The 21248-nt window shown below is 37.5% G+C and overlaps 1 long non-coding RNA gene across 1 annotated transcript; it reads left to right on the forward strand.

Annotated features, from left to right (window-relative positions):
- Positions 1-1113: 1113 nt before the first annotated feature.
- On the forward strand, positions 1114-8601 carry LOC147653444 (uncharacterized). The gene is made up of 2 exons (XR_015285888.1): positions 1114-1564; positions 7373-8601. It is a non-coding gene; the product is annotated as an uncharacterized LOC147653444 (long non-coding RNA).
- The last annotated feature ends 12647 nt before the right edge of the window (positions 8602-21248 follow it).

Raw genomic sequence — 21248 nt, forward strand, 5'->3', positions numbered from 1 at the left:
TGTGATGTTCTCTATTTCAAGTGTGTAAGTGATCATCTTGTGATATTTATACCTCCACTCTTGTACCTTTGGTGTAACCTTGCAAGTGAGTAACTCATTATATCAAGTCCATTTGAGGTAATCTCTGAGCTGTCTAATTGTACTGTGTTCCATTGTTGGTACTCACTGCCTCATTTGGTAGTTTTTCTCCATGGATTTGAAATACACAATGCAGAAATTACATGCATTATTTCTAAATATATCTTCTGTTTAGCTATAATCTTCTGAGTTAATATGATTATTAGTATTCTCGTGAGTGAAAACAAAATGCTCCCCTAATCCTCATAAATTAAGAAACAGTATTTGTTTCACCATTTATTACAGTGTGTTTTTAGCCTAATAGCAATGTACTGTAGGAGGTACATACAAGTTTTAGAGCATTTTGAGTAATTCAAGTAGTGCCCCTGTGACCTGGTGAGTGGCACTTTCACTGCAGAAGATGCCTTTAGCTCTTTATAATTTGCTTTTAAGAGCAGCTCCCTTTTACAGTATTAGCATGTTTACAAGGGCACAGGTCTTTAAGTTGTGGTAAATTGAGATACTCACAGATGAATATAAGGAAAATATGAATTAATGTCAAAATTAGGTGTGAGATACTCCTGCCTCCCAGATTTCTGTCTGATCCATGAGAGCAGGTGTCCCTTTAGAGCACCACAATTCTAAAAATGATTCAGTAACAGATGTCAGGAGCTTGTTGTTTTTCAGGAGAGCATTATGGTACAAGTGTGATAGACTGAAATGTTGTGGTCAATGGTTTAAACACTGTTATGGAGAACTTTCTGCCCATTATGGCAAAACTGCATAAAGAAGCTGTGATCACCTAAGCCCACCCTTCCCTGAATATTCCTCCTGACTGGAACTTTGGACTGTGAGCTAATCTGCCTAAGGAATCTTAAGATAAGATAAAGCTGACACTAGAGCCCAATTATCTCAGGTTTAAGGAGAAGTAAACAGGGCTGAGGGAGAAGAATGTATCCACAAGGAAAGCCAAACCCAGCAGCTGTCTTGAAAATCACTTCTGGCAGAGCTCAGGATGGAAATGAGCCCACAGGCTCATTTGCTGAGGCCAGGTTTGCACACACTTTCCCCCAGCCAAAGGGAAAGAGGAGAGTTTTGGGTGTGCGGTGAAGCCTCTGGTCACAGGCAGTGAGCACTTGCCCTCTCTCACACAAACTGGCTCAGGTGGAAACCCCCACCATGGCAAGGCCACATCCACAGGACATTCACGTGGGAGGCAGCTGAGGAGGTGTCACAAAACACCAAAGACCCTCAAGACACCCCTGAGACTGATTCCTCACGCCTTCCACCTGGCTGGGGGTGGCTGCACGTGATGCAAAGGGATGCAGCAGATCCAGAGTCTGCTGAAAGAGCCTGTGTCAAACTTGGCCTCCCAGGGGAGGTACCTGGGCATTCCCACATGCCCCAACATACATTGATCCATTGGACTCTATGCTCTGCAGGACTCTCACCACCAAGAAGACCAGAAGAACAGGATCAACAGGACACCATGGGAATCCATGGAATGGTGATATTTTCTATGTAATCTGTTTCTCTGTTACTCTCTTTCTCTCCCCATTCCCCCTTATTTTTTTTTCTCTCTCTCCTCACATTTGCTGTTAAATAAAAGCCATACCATTGCCATTGACAAATGGTCTCCTTTGCACCTTAATTTGGGCAGAGGTATTTCTCTAATAATTTTAATAACCAGCTTATAATTCCTATTTTTTTTAAAGGAGTCTATGCAGCAGTGAGGGAAGATGCTGGAAAATCCTTTTCACTTTAGTGCAATAGTGTTTCATCCCTATATCTGTGATGAATATTTTTGTGCCAGGAATTGCTCCCTTATTTACCTACATCAGTGATTAATAGGTACTAGCAGATGTCTTAGTTTTGAGAACAAGGATTGTGTGTCAGAGCAAAGAACGATAAGGGAAGTACATTATGACCTGACCACATATTTGAGACACTCCCATGGAGAAGAGATTTATTAGAAGATTCAGAACCCTATCCGAATAAGTCCATAGAAATAATTAGCATAAATGCATGTGTTCAGGCAATGTAATGAATATGTAATACAAATGAGATGAATATGTATTAGTTTCAAGAATATAACTTGCTCTGTTAGCTTGATGAGTATGCATTGCTTTATGAGCAATCCCCATGCTTCCAGCACTGTTAATAAAGTAAAGTTGGCTTTCTAACATAGCAAACTGGTTGGAGATTTATTTTGTACTTTTCAGGGGACAAGAGGAGGAAGGAGGCATTGAAATGTTTGAGATATTTGAGAACTAAGTATGAGGCTGGCAAATGAGTCAGATGGCAGTGAAGCAGTACTCAGTTTTATTGCTAGTTGGCTGTGTGGACTGTCTTCATAATCACTGAGTGAATTGCTTTGCTAGAAATTGCTGTCAGTGGAGATCAAAGAGTTTGGGACAACTGGCACTTTCAGACGAGATAGGTAATTGAATAGGCTGAGTAGTGTGATAGAAAAACAATTGGAAAGTTCCTAAAAATTCATGTCCTATTATATTCACATTGTACATTTAAATAAGATCTTTCCTTGCAGCTATGAAGGAGTAAGATTAAAACAAAGACTTTTCTCAGGTAGTCTGAATGCATTGAATATTTAGTTCATGCTCACTTGATTTAACTGAGCATTAAAAAAGAAGTCTTTTGGTAATGAGAGGAAGCTGTTACTACTCACAGTGAGTTGACAAGAAAGGATCTGCAGAAGAACATTGTGCTGTTTGTTCATTTGTTATGTAACTAAGAATATTTCTGAAACTTTGAAAAGGAGATGGCCTATAAGGCTTCAAAAATAATGCACTCAGGAGTTGAAAATCTCTGTTAATGCAATGGTGGGTATTTGTATCATAACAATCATTGTGACTATAGCAATGAAACTGGTTGTTATAACACATTTTTAGTTTCAAGGCTTTGTAACTTTTGCAATTATATTGAAAGACAACCTCAAGACAGCTTTACCCAACATGAGAAAGATTTCAAGTTTGTGTTTAGCCTTTCAAGACTGTGTTTGCGAGATTTACTAGAATGTTTAACTTTCAAAGAGAGTGCCCATTAAGGGCATTAGCGGGGGAGTGCATTGATTTATCAGCTCAAATCCTAGTCTTAAGTGAACTCAGGGAAAAAAGAAGTGAAATAATTCAAATAGTAATCAAAATGTGAATAAGCCACACTTTTATGATTTTAAAGTGTAAAAGCACCAATTTTTCATATATGATTACTTTTGTAAATTTAAGAGAATTTAAACATCACTCACTTTGGAGTTGATATCCACAGGATCAGTTCATCAGCAGATAAAGAACAGCAGCCAGGAGCATGCTCTGATGATAGCTTTCAAATGAAATTATTGCTCAAATAGACATGGAAAGCAAAAAAGACCTCTCAAAGTTGGAAAATAAATAGGAAAGTTCAAAATTATTAAGTAGATTAATCAACTTTCTTAATAAAACGGTTTATAAAAATTAACTTCTGGAAGAAGATAATTCAAAAGGAAAATCAACATATTTTAGAATTGCTTGTAAAGTCATAGGGCAGACTTTTTCTAGCATTACAAGTTTGATCTAAACATATCCAAAGGAAGCCTGCAATCTTAATTTCTACCTCCATGCTAACTGATGAATTTTTTTCCCCTTTATTCCATATCACACTTTGGGATTTGTGTTGTTTATGTTCCCCAATTTGTTATAAAATTTATTCCTTCCCTCTTTAACATCTATAATTTCATTTTTTCTCATACATATTTGAGTCTCTCCCTTAGCCTAAATCTTATTATATTCCCCTTTTACCAGGGGATGCATGGTCCTACTTGTCCCTTTACCACTCATGAAGGGTTTTACATTGAAAGGCACTTCAGCCTGTCCTTGTGACCACATCCTTCCCTCTCCACATTCCAGCAGGGGTTCACCATCTGTGGTTTCACCAAATTCAGTGCTGCTGGACTCTGCTATTCTGTTGTGATGACACTACCTGCCTTCACTTCAACACCTGTATTTCTACCTGTTTTTGTTTATTAATTCTCAAAATTCCTACAAAATACTTCCTTCTTCTCCTTATTTTCTGTAATGAGACTAAAGATTTATTAGACAGGGACTGTTTCTAATGACATGCATGCACAGTGCCCAGTTGAAGAAGATTCTTATTGCTGTGAGAACCTCTCTGCTATGCATGTGAGCCTGAATAACCCATTCTGTAGAGGCACACTGGACAACCAAGCAAAACTACATAAAAATATGAAGTGGTCAGCACCTGTGTTACTGCCTTCCCCAAATACTGGAAATTCCAGTTGTATATTATTGAAATTCCATTGTATATTATTATACAGATAACCAGGTAGGATATCATGGCTGAGCTGCCTGCTGGTGGTAATTGTCAGGTCACCAGAGCAAGGCTTGAGCTCACTGCTGGATTTACTGCAAAGTTTCTTTTCAGCTCAGCTGACACCCCTATCCATAAAGATGCTGTAAAACAAGTGAAAAATAACATATCCAATAATTAATTCTTCCTGGAATGGAAATGTATTATCTGTATAAGGAGAATTCCTGGATTGATACTGTTGTGTAAATTGAACTTCACTCTACTTGCTGGCTGATGCAGAAAGGAGTCACCCCCAGACAAGGTCTTTCTATAAGTTTTGAATTTCTGTCACTATGAAGACATCCCTTCTCCTTAAGTCTAGTGAGTGGAAGGGAAAGCACCTGAATACTCCTGCTGCTTTAGGAATGAAAGAAAGCAAAATAAGGAGAACTTTTATATGCTTTTTAGCCCTACTTTGCAGCTTTATTTATATGCATTTGAACTTGATATTTTGTTTTTCCCTACTGGGTGTGGCAGCACATCTTCCACAAATGCCCTAGAAGAGAAAGACAAAAAAATTCCCTGTATCTGAATACTTAAGGAAAATTCTCAAGGTGTTGCTAAGGAAATGGATATGAAGATAAGTATCTCAGGCTATTTCTGCTCAGAGATGGTATTCACAGGTTCCTGCAACCATTTCCTCTCCACTCACTTGTGCTTTAAGAGATCTCCTTAATTCTTTTGAGTTTAATGCATTTTTAAATCTTCTTGGTAAAATAAAGCTAAAAATGGAATTTGTTAGCTAATAAAAGTACCTTAACTATTGTTAGTATCTTGGCACTCTCTTTAGGTTGTGAATCTGTTGGGACTAACTTACTAAAGCCCTATTATCGAGGTATTAATTACATCAGACTTCAAGCCATGTCTGTCAATTGCTCAAAGTAAGTGTTACATTATTCTTTTTCACATACAATGTCTCCAACTTTCCAACTGTCAGATAAGAAAGGAAAAAATGATGCAGGACTCCTTTGGAATTCAAATGTAATACCACATTCATTCCCAATCTAGTACATTTAAGACACTGTGAGACTAATTCTCTGTGGGAGTACATTAATGCAGCTTCATTTATAGCAACGGCAGGCTCTGCTGGTTGGCATCAGCTGAGAAACTCTGCAAGGTACACATGAGTAACAAGCACAAACCTCCAGAAAAGTGGGACCCTTTCACCTCTTTGTCTTCATTTGCAAGCTCGAGGTTAGGGGTCCTTGCTACTCCAACACTGACTCTTTTTACAATGAGATTTTAACACCTTTCCTAGCCTAGGAGATTCTCTCTTTTCCTCCAAGGTGGAATAAAATTGTACAGAAAACACTTCAGAACAGGAAAATTTCAGCTCTCAAGTCTGCAGATGGTAGGGATATGTTCAAATTATAACATTCAGAATTAAGTCATTAGTGATCCCCAAATTTAGGAATATGCTAATTGATAAATAGTAATATTGTTTTAACTGGCAAAAGATTTTCCTCTCATTGACTCTTTCATTACTAGTATTATCTGTCCCACAATATTTATTTCGTTGTCTGTCTTTTACATAAACTCTCTGACAAAGGTCCACAACCCTTTCAACAAATAAATAAATTACTTCACCTACTAGCTTTACTTCCCCACAGATCACACTCATCTCTAATTCCCATGGTTTCTTTTTCCACTTTAATCCACCCACATTCAACACAGCACTGACCTCGTGATTTCTAATCCCTTAGGCTGTTCTGTCTGCTTATTTTGTTTATGAGGGTACAAAAGCCTGGAGTAGAATCTCCAGCTTGAATGCTGTTGGTGCTGTTTGTGCAAGCTTGCTATTATTATTACTTTCCTGGCCTCACACATTAAATACTCAGGTAATAGCATGGAGCAATGCCTCAGAACTTTTTGTCCTCATCAGACTAAGATTAAAACGTCTTTTTTTTTCTTCTGGGAAAAACTTATCTCTGCCTCTGCTACCTTTTTTTCACCACAAGGCACAAAATAGATCTGTACATTTTAGTTCTTGAGATTTTACCTCAGCTTAGATTATAACATGCCAAGATGTTTTACAACGTGAGGTAGCTCTGCTTCTACTCTGTTAAAACTCATTTTTCTCACTAGTTATACAAAAGATAACATTTTTGTTTAAAGGTTTCTGCTAGAAGAAGCAGACATTTTAAGTTCTGAAATTACCCTGGTGCCTTAGGCTTTGTCAGGGTCTGAAAAGGCCCCATCTTTCTAAGCCAAATACAACCTCAGCAGCAGCTACCGAGCTGGGATCCACACTTTTGACAGGTCTTTCTAGCAGGCAGACAGCTCCTCTCTGGGTCATCAGTGCCCATCATCACATGTTTATATCCATGATTATATGGCAAAAGAGCATTCCTTTATTATACTTTTCCTGGCTATTCAGAGCCACAAATCGCATTTGTACGGTGCTGCTCACCAGCAAGGTTCTGTATCTGTGAAGATACACGCAGCTGTGCCTACACACTACGTGCTGGTGAGGAACTCTGCATCACTCTGCAGGTGCAAATACAGAGAAAATAGTGCATTAGTGTAGACCCACCTGGCTTGTCCTTTCTGCAGACAGGAAGAGGAAAGAGAGTTTATATCAATACACATAAATATGCAGCAAGACCCATCGTACACATAATTCCCAATTCTATAGGCTGGACTTCCACTGCTATAAACCATTATACACTGCAGTTTCCTCATCCATATCCTACTATTCCTTCTCCAATAGTCAACCACTCCTTTTTTCCTCTTCCTCTTTTCATTCAACCAGCGGTTTTTCCACTTTTTTCACCCTCCTGGCTCCCCTCCGTCTTATGCTAAGTCCTGTGGTACAGGGACTCTCATTTTTTGGGGTCAGGTTCATCCCAGATAATTGTTTGTTTTTTTCATCCTAAAAATAGTGTTGATCTTTTGTGTTACAGCTTTCTCCCAAGTCTTCCTTGTCTGACTACAGCATTCTGCTCTTCCTCCTTAGGGAACTGCCAATGCTGCCATCCCAAAAACTTCAACAAGATGAAGATGCTCATTGTTTTTGCACAGACAATTCATAAAACCATGGATTAAGAAAATGCAGATGCTGCTGGTGCATCACACACAGCTTGGAAAAGTAACAAGATCCTGCTAATGCAGGTTGGTGAAGTCTGTAGGTGTATGAGCAAGTCCTGCCGTGCCAATCAACTGCTTGTTGCTTTCAGTCTGCAGAACTGGGACATAAAACACAGGACAGTCTGTGCTGCCAGCCCCTGACCTCGTACTTGTCTGAGGATACAGATGCTTTGTTCTGCACTTGAAGAGAAGCGTGAGCCAACACACATTCATTCTGGACCTCTGAGAGGTTTGGGCTTGAGCATGAAAGCAAGGTAACAGGAGAGGAGAAGACACCTGAGGAGGGAAATTTCTTACACGACATACATGCTGCCATTCTCTTCAGTTAATCTTGATGGGAGTGTTAGTGTAACTAATCCAACTGTGAAAATGGTAACTACTGGAAATAATGGAAATGGAAATACTGGAAAGAGAAAATGAAAAATACTGGAAATTCAGGTATTTTCCTAAATACTGGAAAATATATCAAATGTCAAGCCAATACAAATGAATTATAGGCTAGGTGAGCTTGATATCCCTTTTCAATCAGAAAATTGTGGAACTGTCAAATGTTGTGACATTACAACCCTCATTTGTATCTAAAAGCAAAATCATCTTTTAAGCTACGAATTTCTGAAATTCATGAAGTCACTGGAAATGAAAAATATTGACTATATAAATAAAAGTAAAAAAAAATCACTTTTTAATATTTTGACTGCCTTTCTTCATGTTTCCTAAGTTTCTATTGAATTCTATTGAATAGAGAATTTTGTCTTAGAACATTGTCTTAGAACATTTCCCATATTAAAATTCTGTTCTTGAGAAACTACAGTAGTCAAAGTAGCATTTGACATCAATGAATAAAATTCATGCATGTTATAAGGGCAGCTTGACTGATAAGAAGGAAAAATATTATTTATTCTATGTTGAGATCTATAAGGTGGTGTTTATTTACTTTTTTGTTTTTTCACTTCTACAACTTAGCATATGTAGTATATAACTGTATAATGTGTACAAATGGATTGGTGGTTTGTTAGTAATCCTCAATGGATACAATATGCATGCAGTGCTTTTGAAAGACCTCCACTGAAATCATCTCATTAAAATTTTTCTCTTCCATTTGCCTAAATTTTATTAAACACACCAAAAGACCTCTGTCATTCTCAATGCTCCTAGCTTTTAATCTAAATAGCTGAGTACATTGTTCATTTTTTCTGTTTCCTTTATACCTGCTAATCTGATTTTTACAAATACAGCATGTTTTAATTAACGAAATACGTGCATATATGCAAGGGAAGATAATAATAACTGCATTACAGTAGAAACTTCTTAATTTGCATTAATGATAGGGAGAGCTATTGCAGAATTTTGCAAATTAGCATCAAAGTGAATAAATAATGAAAACCAGAGGGTAGTTAATCCACAAAAGTTTCATTAATTCCTTTTATGGGTTGTAATTTGGCTATAATTATCTGCATTTTTGTTTTTCTTTTATTAAGAGCTAGTGGAATATCTAATGTGTTATGATGCTAAAAATTATTTCTGCTCCACAAAGTTTATGGTCAAGGGGACACCTGCAGAAAAACAAGTGACCATTCAGGAAAATAGCACAGGTCAGCATGACCTGTTCTTCCTCATCATCATCCATACCTATTGCTGAGGTGTTCCAGCAATGAGCATGTTTGTGTTTGTATGCATAGTGGAACACAATCTATAGAAAGAAAGTATTTAAAGTAGACACTGGAAGAAATTGAAGGAAATTTTGGGCTCTTTATACAGAATTGGAATGCAGATTAGTGAAGTTTTACTGTATGATGCAATTAAAGCGAAACTTATCAAAGTATAATTTCCTTTAAATTTAAAGTAATTCAAAGGTGAGTATGAATATACTTTTAAGAGTTTTGCAAATAGGTCCTGATATCTTAAAAAAAAAACTGTAGCAGATTGTGTTTTGACTACCAAAGGAGATATTTCATGCTAGTTTTTTACTGAATCATGGGTGAGGCCACCCAGTCCAACTTCCCTGCTCAACAGGATCATCCTAGAGCACATTGCTGAGGATTGTGTCCATATGACAAATAATAAGTTAAACAATACTCGGTTCAATACTGAACTTTGGGGAACACCACCAGTGACAGGTCTTCAACCTGTGCCATTGATAACAAGCCTCTGAAGTCAGCCAGCTCTCAATCCACCTTGCTATTCACTCATCCAGCTCACCCTCCCTGAGCTCACCTGTGAGGATGCCATGGGAAACCTTGTTGAAAGCCTTGCTGAAGTCCAGGTAGGATCACCCACTGCTCTCCCCTCATGTCTCCTGCCAGTTATCCCATCATGGAAAGTGATCAGGCTGGTTAAGTATGACTTCTCTTTGGTGAATCCATACTGACTACTCCTGATCATCTTCCTGTCTTCTACAAGATTAAAACAGCCTCCAGAATGTGCTGTTCCAGGTGAGGCTGACTGGCCTGTTCCTCCTTCTAACCCTTTTTGAAGATTGGGGTGGCATTTACTTTCTTCCAGTCCCAGGCTCCTCTCCTGGCTGCCATGACCTTTCGAAGATGAGAGTGCCCTAACAATGATGTGTGCCAGTTCCCTTAGCACCCTTGGGTGAATCCCATCAGTGCCAATGGATCTGTGGATGCCAAATTTGACTAAATGGTCTCTAGCCTGATACTCCTCAAACAATGGCAAGTCACCCTTCCTCCAGAACTTCCCCATGATCTTCTGGGTCAGGAATTCCTGATGACTGGCCTTGGCAGTGAAGACTGAAAGAACAAAGGTGTTCAGTAACTCAGCTTTCTTTGAAACTTCTGGGGCAGTTTCCTGTTCCATTCAGTGGAGGATCCACATTTTCCTTATTATTCCTTTTGTTATTAATTTAAATTATATTAAAATTTAATTATATTGAAATTAATTGAAAAAGTTCTTCTTTTGTTGTTTTTCTTGTTGTTCTTGACATCCTTAACATAATTTAATTCCAAATGGTCCTCAGCCTTTCTCGTTTCATTTCTGTATACTCTGATAACTTTCCTATATTCATCCCAGGCATCCTGTCCCCTACACCTCATGTATCTCCTGCTTATGTGTGAATTTTCATAGGAGTTCCTTGTTCATCGATGCAGGTCTCATGCCTCTTTTGCTAATTTCTCATCCATTCTCTAGGGCATATTCCTATATGAATATTCTAAGAAGATCCTTAAAGAGTGCAAAGTTAGCTGTCCTGAAGCTTGGGTGTGAAACCTTTTCATTGTCTGGCTCCTTGCAGGATACCAAAAGCCTTGATCTTGTGGTTGTCATAGTCAAGGCGTCCCCCAATTCTCACATCTCCAGACTTTCCTGGTTTGCTACCATAAGGTCCAGCAGCACAACTTTTTGCACTGGCTCCTCCATTACCTATTACTGTCTTTTAAATTACAAGAATTGTGGAGCAAAGCAAGTGACAAGATTTATTTTGTTTTTACCAGAATGTAAAAATTAGGGCAGTAACACTGTAAGAAATTCCATCTTATACTGCTTCAGTTACATTGGCAGTGGGCATTCAGTCCACTTGATTGTGTCTGCCCCAGAAATTATGGGTGCACAGTTGTCTGTGTGATGTGTCTGAATTAGAAGTGATTGTGGGGTTTTTTCACTTTTGGTGTAAATTTTGACCCAGATACTGTGCTGGGGCACAGCAGGTCACAGTAGTACAGATGGTGTTGGCTACACTGTCAGACAAATGGCTTTGTAAGCCACCCTACCTTGCTTTCAGCTTGCCAAGCACTCAGGCTACCTCCAGCCTCCAACTGCCACCAGTTTCATCAAACCTTCTGCCTGACTGTGGATTGTCAGGACAGAACCTAATTGAAAAACAAGCATGGAGAATGTGAGAAGGCGCAGATATTTCTTCAGGTGAACCCCTATTCTGCTAAACGATCTAGTTCTGGATTTGTTCCCAGGCAATCCCAGGTCATCTAAGTTGCATATATGTTAGATAAGACACAAGCTCTCCTGAACAACCTGTGTTCTTCTGAGAAAAAAAAAAAAAAAAATCATGGAATAGTTCAAGGGATAGTTTGCTTGGGATTTCTGTTCCACTATGTAGGATGGACAGAAGCATTGGTAACCTTGTTTCTATGGAAACACTTTACCTAGTTACTGCACATCTATGAAGTATTAGTAACATCTGTTATTGATGTGGGGTTTTTTGTGGGCTGTTCCAGAAAAAACATGGCATGTGTTCATGATTAAAGTCCTCAAGGTGTTCACATCTGCACTATCTAAATGCTAGCTACTATTTCAGCCAGCTTGGTCACATTTGAATAAACTGCACTGGTTACTGAAGTAGAAACTTTTACCACAGTGCTGTTGGGTACTTCACTGGTTGGCATCACACTGGTTACTTCATGCAGCTATGAAAATCCACTCTGATAACTTTTGAGTGATGATTATAGCACATTTCATTTGGATTAGGACGTGTCTGTCCTAATCTGGGAGGCAGATGAACTTTTCCAGCAATTCTGTGACCACATTCTCCCACAGGTACAGGTTCTGTTGAAGCAATTTGCCTTTGTTGGGACGGCAGTGTGTTTTTTCTTAAGTGCCATAAGTAGTGTGCACCAGAACTGCCAGTTGATGAAGGATGAATCTGTGAGACTGTGTGTGCTCCTGCAGCTTCTGCTCTGCCCTCTGCTACACAGTTCCACCCTGATCACCCCAATGCATGAACTCATACAAGCAAGGGCACACTGTGGAGCTGGAAAACAGACTATTAAAAAAAACAGTTTCTAAGTAACTGCAATATTAATTTCAGACAGTATGGGCAGATAGTATATCTGACTTTGCAGTATGCTGGAACATTCTGGATTATCCAAGTCTATAGTCAAGATTGCCCAAGTCTCCAGCAGCTGTTGAGAAAAGGCACCTGTGAAGAACCAGTACCTGCCCTAATATTTGATTTATCTGAAAATGGATCACTTGAACAGCACAGATCACAGAAATGAAATAGCACAAAACTAAGTTCTTGGGAAGATGGGAAATAGGTGTAGTGTGCAGGAACAGATATTAGTTATACAGAGGACTATTCAGGGTCCAGGTGTAGAGGAACGAAGGCAAAGCGTGATTGGATTTATTATAGTTAGATTTAGTTCAAGGAGAACACTCTCCAGTAAGATGTTAATTTCACAAAAAAAATCATGAATCTCAGTCTCCCATTAAACAAAATAGCAGTCAGAAAATAGAGCAGATGCAGTAAACCATTAAAAATGGAGGCTCATTTGATATGGATTTTTCTTGCTACTTTAGTGTGCCACTTAATAAAAAACCTAATATGGAAAACACTATAAATATGTCACTCATCATAAAGCTGCTTCAAACAATGAGAATGTAGTGACATAGCAGGATGAGTGTAGACACTAAAATAACATACACAGTAATTCTGCTCTCTCACCCAAGAGCTGAAGAAAATGAAGTGAGACTACAATGGCTGCAATCACTTTTATTTTATTCATGCTCCACTGAAGTTTGATGCACATGCTCCTGCCTGTACTACATATTTGTGTTAGATAACTGGCAGTATTTTAGAAATGGGAATAGATATGTGTGAATGCAGGATTAAAACTTCCTTTCTTCTCTCAGTGCTATTTATATTTCAAACCCTCTCGTGTCTACTCATGCCATAGCAAAATGTAGTTCTCATTTTAGTAATTGTGTTTCTCATTGTCATCCTACTTGCTTTCTCAGTCTACTTCCATAAGCTTTTGTCTTTGATATTTTATTTCAATGTTATTTATCACAACACTTCATCTCAGTTCTTTTCAGTCGGATATCTGACATGCAGCTGTTACCTTTCTTCAAATTTTTCACTTCATTTTTCCCTTTCTACTATTTGTTTATTCTTTATCTTATTCTTCTTTCCAGTTATTTTTCAGTCCTCTTTCCTTTTTTTCCTTCCACTCAGCTCTTTATCTATACTTCTTTTTCTTACTGAACGCTCTATGTTTTTCTGTCTTATTTATACCTATAGAAATATCCTCAAATGTACCAAAATGGAGGGGAACTCATAAGCAAATGGTGGAGAACTGGATAACTGAGAAAGAGAAAAAGGGCAAACCATGAAATAAGAAAGTATGGTGGTTTACAGGCAAAGACAGTCCATTTGGTGGCTAAATGTCACTGTCCTCCACGTAACATTGAAATCACTGTAGCTTCCCTTCTGAGGATGAGGTCTGGGTCTAACGTTAGCTCAGTTGGTGGGAATGGGGTGTTAGTGACACCTGGACTGTGGGTTTGATACCCATATGGGCCATTCACTTCAGAGAGGGACTTGATCCTTGTGAAACTCTTCCAACTCAGAATATACTGTAAAATCTGTGTGCTGAGGTGGATGGCTTTATCTGAGACGAGGGGCACAAGGTTACTGTGCCATGACAAAGTGGGGACATTTGATTTATTTTTTCCTTCTTAAGCTGCCTGCAATATCTCTGAATTTTTTTCTTAGATGTTTTCCTTCCTGCAGCTCTGTGTTGTGAACAAATGCAATATCAGTTGGTGCTTTGTCAAAATGTCATTCCGGAAACTACTTTGGCAGATAGTAAGTTTCTGTTAAACCTGGTATGTGGGATCATGCACGTTGTTTTATTTAATAAACTTTTTTGCAAGATTTTCATGGAGCTGGCATGTAATACCTGCTATATAATGATGATGACATACAGCATGGCATTTCAGGAGCTGGTACAACAGCTAAGTATGCTCCAATCAGTGCAGTATCTGTATAGCAGCAGAAGCAATGTAGAAATCTCTGATGGAATTCCTCTGGGGGTAAGAAAGGATAAGTAAGCAGGCATAATGTATTGCTATTAATCAGTAAACATTTTGATGCTAGTGTAACATCTCCTCAAGTAGCCCTAGTACAACATATGCTGCATTAGTAGCAGATGTCACAAATTCTGAGGCCTTATATAACGTGGGCTATGTCTACAAAAAAAACCAAAAAATCATTTCCATGTGAAAAATATATCCATAATTTAGTATTTTCTCTGCTCTTGTTAGGAAACTTTGAATACTAGTATTGTATTTTATTGGGGAGGCAGTCAACAGTACTGGTCAAAACACAGTATAAGTTTAAGGTTGAAAACAGATCCAATATGTTACATTGTGGAGGAAATACTTTCCTTCATGTATTACTTTTACATTGTAAAGCAATGTATTTGGGTGGGAGCAAGAGGCACTATAGACAGTAGAGGACACTGTAGGGAGATGGAGGCTACAATGATAGTGAGAAATATCTAATATAACATTCTTTTCACACTAGATGCTAAAATTGCACTTCTCTGGAAAAATATTGTTATTTACGTTGTGTCTGAAAAGAGATTGCTTAGCTTATATAAATGAAATCTGGATAATGTCATCAAAGTCAGGCTTCCTTTATGGCTTTTTCAGTGTATAAGAAAAAGCTGAATGAAAAGACATCATTATATGCATTGTGACTATTTAGTTTGAAGTTGTATGCTTAATTTTTTTTTAATTTTTTTTAATTTTTTGTTTGTTTTGGGTTGATTTTTATATTAAGATCCTGATGATGTAATCATCAGTAAAGACTCAAGATGTTCGCATACTTTGTGACTTTTTTTTAAAAAATATTTTCTAAATAAGGAGGGCAGCATGTGAAGATTTATTTGTCTCAGAGAAATAAAAATCCACTGGATCATATTAGACAAAACTGGTTTGAGGATATTGTTTCTTTATATAGAACATTACTGAGATATGTACTGGACTGTACGTGTTCAAGGCAAATATTTAGATTTTGAAAATATGTTTGGAAAAAAAAATGAAGGAGAATTACAAGCATGAAATGAGCTGGGAAGCCTCCCACCCCTTCCATTCTGTAGTGAATTTTAGAGAGTTAATAAGCTTGTTAATAAATTTGTTAACTAATGGGTTAATTTGTCCTGGCACACTGCTACTCATTCTCCTTATCAGTGTTCTAGAGAAAAAGTAGAATATTTAAAACTGTCAAATCTTCCAACTGTGAGTTTTGAAAACAAAAATGCTCAAGGGTAGTTGCTGTAGAAAGCTTTGTACATTCAAACAAGGTATATTTTAACACACTCGAATTCAAAGTCTTTGATCTTAATCCAAAGAAAACTCACTGTTGTAAAGCATACTTCTTTTCTTGCATGATTTTGTAAATATTCTGGAAAATTTGAGAATTTTCAAACACTCTAGAAAGATAAATGAGTATATTCTTGCTCTGCACCCATCTCCCCTACCTTATTAAGTCATGAAAAGCATGTGGATTTCAAGCAGTATCTTTTGTTGACTGAGGTGAGGACAAGAAGAGTCTTTAGAGAAAGCTAGTAAGAAGCAAACACAAGCCTTATGGATCAGGAGGGATTTTGTCATACTCATTAATCTTGATTTTCCCATCTAATTGTGCATGTCCTTTTTGCCCTTTTCTCATAAAATGCAAGAATTCTTTGTGTCTGAAGTGGACCAGTTTCTATCTAAATAAGTGTTTGAAAATCAGCTTCCACAAATCCTTCACCTTCAAAGGAAGTGTTACAATTAAATTATAAAGTGCTGAAATCGTGTTCTTCCCTGTGATAGAGACAGAAAAGAACAAGGTCCTGCCACCTGCATTGTACAGTCAAGAAACTGAATCCAGCAATTCATTCGGCACCTTCTGTGAGGTTTTGAACTTCCAGCTGTCAAAGGCTTCCATGAGTTATTTCACAGCATCCTGAAGTGAAGAGAACTTTAGGGGTGAAAACATTGTTTGTAATGTACTTAGCTAAAGAACATAGGCTGAATTTTATTAATTATTATTTATTTAATTTTATTTAGTTTCTTTCTGCTTAAGGAATCAGTCAGTGTCTTCCCATATGATTCTGTAGAATTGAGATCCAATTAATAAAATATTCTACTTCATCATAGAGTATGATGTTCATTAAATGCGCATTAAAAAAAGAAATACTGGATGCATGCAGAGCCTGCAGTGTTATTAAGCAGGACTGGATTAATCTGCCTGATTCTACTAGAGTTTATTTGTAAAACATATTATGCTGTCGTAGGATATGCTATTCAGGTACTGCATCCCATGATTTTATTGTGATGGTTACAGCTTTCAGTAGTCAAGCAACAAACTCTGTAAAAGTACTTTGAAATTACATTTTTGGAATTCCATCTCTACCTACAACTATAAACTCTGAAGAACTGAAATTTTAATAAAATAACTCAGGAGTATTTAATTTTCCTCTCCTCTGGATCTGCTACCCTATTACACCTATTCTGTAAGCCATTAAATGTTCATTCCTGTAATGCCTGCACTTGATCTTCAGAAAGTGCAGAGATGCCAAGATATGACTGAAGAAAGCATGGAAAACCAGAGGTGTAAAATGCTATTGACTTTGTTGTATTAGTTACAACTTCAAATGAGAATGCACAAACCTACTCTCTCTGTATCCACAGTAACAGGAGGGAGAGATGAAGGAATAGAGTTGATTTAATTGTGCAGACATAAATAAAATTTTCAGGCCAGGAAAAAAGAAACCATAGCATAAACACTAGACCGTTTTCTAGTACATCCAGCCACCCAGAGAAGGAGCTCATCATCACATTCTGACATAAAATCAATATCTTGAAAAAGTCAGAAATAAGATCATGAAAGAGAAATATGTTGTATCTACAAAGGTTGCATACATCCTGCTTGGTATTTAGAATATCAGAGCAAGCAAAGGGAAAAAAAAGGCAAAAACCTTGCTTATTCAGAAATGTGCAACAATGTGAGACAAAACAGGCATTTAGCTGGCCTCTGTTTATGTTTTTATCGAGATGAATTTGGATGGGTTTGAAGATCTCTACTTTCTGCAATAATCACTCTAATGAATTATTTGCTGCATTGGCTGGGAAACTCAAATTGGTGAATCTAAACCACTACAATGAAGTACTTAGAAAATCATGTTTTAGCAATATTTTTGTTATGACAGTAATTGGTAAAAAAAAACAAAACTGAAGAATGCTTATAGATATTGATGGAGCAATATTTATTACATTTCAACATTTTCTAGGCTACTACTTTCACAACTCTGACCCTGTTAAAGGAGAGAGGATGATGAGCTCCATTATACTAGGGAAAAAATCCTAATGATTATTTATTTGTAGTAACTTTTGGAAGATTTATATCATTGTAAATTAAACTGGTGAACAAATATTGATGGAACAGGAAAATTACTGAATTATTCCATGGGATTGACATAATAAAACCCTCATTAGATCAAGTAATTGTACAGCATAGTGAATCCTTTTTCATACAGATTTTTATTGCATATGTCAAGCCTTTATTTAATATTAATGTAACCTATCTGCATTCAGTTCATCTGCACTGGAGTACCTCAAGGTGAAATTTGGCCATGCAGGACAGGTTGACATGAGAATTAATTAATTTTTTAGCATTGGGTTTTGCAAACTGACTCAATTCCATTTTTTCAAATGGAACCTACTTCAGTAGTCGTTCTACCCATGAGGCACTGCCATGGAATCACAGAATCTTCTGAGTTGGAAGGGACCCACAAGGATAATTGAGTCCAGCTCTTAAGTGGTGTGTACACGGATTGAACCCATGGTGCTGGCATTATTAGCACCATGCTTGACCAACTGAGCTTATCATCCCACCCCTGAATTTCTGACTAACCACCTGACATAACATAACAATGTAAAAAAATCAGCTCTTCCTTCCTTTTTTTATTCCTCTTAAAACCTGCATTTTCAGAGTTAGAGCGAAATCAGAACTTTTAGAAAGCAGAGAACTATACCTGACTAACAGTTTCAAGGAGACTCATTTGGACCCTAGTCCAAGCTGATGGACCAAAGATTTGAACATGCTCCAAATGAGCATCATCATCATCACTGAAATATTGGCTATTCAGAGAGTGAGTGCAGAGCTTTGGTTCTCGCTCTGGTTTGATCAATTCCTTCCTGAGCCTGAGAAACCTTTACTGTCAAAATTCCTTCTCTACAGGAGTTAGTATTTAGTATGAAAATTTCCTGATAAGTGCAAGTACACAGACAAAGGTATGCAGGATTATTTCAGTTCCAAATCTAGGAGCTATTGTATTATTTTCCTACTGCTCTACTACTACTACTACTACTACTATTATTATTATTATTATTATTATTATTATTATTATTATTATTATTACTTCAGGATTACTTTAATCACTCTGTGTTGATTTGGACCATTAACTCTGAATTTAGCTTTGCAATGAAAATAGGATAAAATATGCCTTCTTTAACACATTGATTTATAGTGGAAAATGTACACGGTATGCGCCTGTCTAATGTAATTAAGTTAACCACAAGGCAGAGTGCATGGTTACCTAAATATCTTATTTTTTACAAATGAATTGTGATAGTGATCTCAAGCAAATGAAAATGTTTGTATGAAAGACACAATAAGAAAAGGTGAAACTATGGCTTTTAATGAAACTAATATGTAATCTAAGATTTAAAACAAAAGGAAAAAGGAAAACAGAAGACAAAAAAAAAAAAAAGAAGAAAGCACATTGTGGGAACAAATTTGGAGGCATCCACTTTGAATCACAATCTGTTGTTGTTGTTGTAAGTGTTGTAATTCAGCTGCTAGTCATCAACTGAGAATTCCCCTGGGAGAGAATGTCTCCTGTTGCTCCACTCAGTCTCAGCAGAAAACAGGTGTGTGTGTGTGTGTACTGAAAACACTGCTGCAATATACATATTTCCATCCAGTCTGGGATCTATTCAGAGATATGGCTGAACCAGATCTAAAATAAACACACAAGCTGCAGTGTGAATTTGTGCATGTCATATGATGCTGAAGAGTTATGTATAAGCAAAACAGTTGGAGGGAACAAAGAGTAGATAAAATTCCTAAATCTCCATGGGGTATACAGACTTCTTACAACATTCCAATACATTTTTATTAAAGTAATTTAAATCTATGTTGATGTCTGTCCTCTCAGCAACACATATTTCACTGAATGTTTCTGTCCAACTCAATTCTTTCTATTAACTTCCTTTTCACTACTCATATCACTAAGGATTTCAAAATCAGTGCCTGAAAATTGGGATCCAACTTATAAGAATGAAATGAGATGAAAAAAGTGATAATAGAGATAGGAAGCTGTTGCCCTGAAAATTAAGCCTTGTTTTTCATAGCTGTAGCTGCTTTCTCAGGAAAGTAACTGTAAACATAGATGTTTATGCATTCCTTCTAAGAACCCTCTTTTGATGGAGGTTTCACATGACCAGTGTGGTTGGGAAGGTGGTAACTTAATTATCCAATCCCTGGTCATTGTCAAGAATCTATAAATACTGGAGTTAAGAAATAGTCACAGGTTTTTGTTCTAACACTGAAAGTAGCAGTGTGAATCATTTCATGTCCTCTAGCGACAGGAAGCTATGAAGCCAGAAAGCCTTTCTAAGATGAAGTTAAAGTGTCTGGTACCAGACTGGTGATCTGGCAGTGGTGGACAACAGTGATCTCATAACAGCACTGCAATTGAAGCTGGGTGCAGCAGCAGCTGGGCCCTGCTGTACTACACTGCACCCACATATACCTCTGCTCTGCTCACCACTCCACTGTGCCCCTGCCTGCCTCACACATTACCCACCACAGTTTCAAGGAAAAGCTGTCCTGGGGCTGCTTAGGTTTTGGAACAGAGGTGATGTGGCTTTGACAGAAGCTGTATATAATTTATTCCTAATTTGTTCTTGGTCTTGGGGTTTAAAGTTTTTTCATTTAAATCTTGACTTGTAGATTTTATAATTGCCTCTGAATTGCTATATGATAATGAAAGGCTTGCAGAAGGAGCCTCTAATACCAGTAATGAGAGACCTACAAAATGTTTACTCAAGCTTAAACTGTCCTTTGCTGGAAAGGCTGGTAAAAGACTCACCACCTTCATGCTTCCTGCACTTGGACGATGCCAGTGACAGATGAGTGCTTCTGCTGAAAGATGCTATTCCCAGGTGCATGACAGAGAGTTCTCTTCATCTCAAAACTGCTATGCATAAGGTAGGGGAGAAAGGGAAAGTACAATCTGCATAGTTCTCCTGGAACAAAATCTAGAAATATGCAAATCTGTGGCTTCCAATGTTTGGCAGAAGGGAGGTAGCACATTAATTTTTTTTTCCTCTTGCATAATATTAAAATCTGTAAGTATAATATGCCTTACCTTTCCTTTAACATTTTTGCTTATTTTATAGGTGTGACCACTGAATGTGAATTACAGTTTGAAATTCATTAGTCTTTTATCTTAATTTTAAAGAAAAGTATCAAAAGGAAACTAAAACCCCACAATGGAGAGCAAAGACAGTCAAAAGACATCTACAATTTTGTGAGAATTGGCATCATGATAGTGAGAGCATATAATTTTATGTCTCCCTCATGTGGAGTCATACCTAGTGCCAGTAACAGTATAATACTGGATTAGACAGATATCATCTCTGATCCTGAGTAGTTGCACTTTTTTTGTCCTCACTTTATTAGTGATACGTTCTTGAAAAGTCGGTTATTGATGTTTGCCACCGAAAGCTCTGATTTCAGGATGTCTCCTCAGACTGTGACAGCAGGTAAGGATTAAGGATGTCAGACTTCTGGATGACAGAAATCTCTCCTGACTTTCCAATTCAACTGTTTCTCACATCCCTCAGGCCCTCAAATGTATAAAATGTATAATGTATGTATAAAATATTAAAAATACATAAAATATGTAATGTATATATAAAATAAAATGTGCACAGCTCTA

The sequence above is a fragment of the Cyanistes caeruleus genome, chromosome 4 (genome assembly GCF_971803275.1).
Source record: "Cyanistes caeruleus chromosome 4, bCyaCae1.hap1.1, whole genome shotgun sequence".
NCBI lineage: Eukaryota > Metazoa > Chordata > Aves > Passeriformes > Paridae > Cyanistes > Cyanistes caeruleus.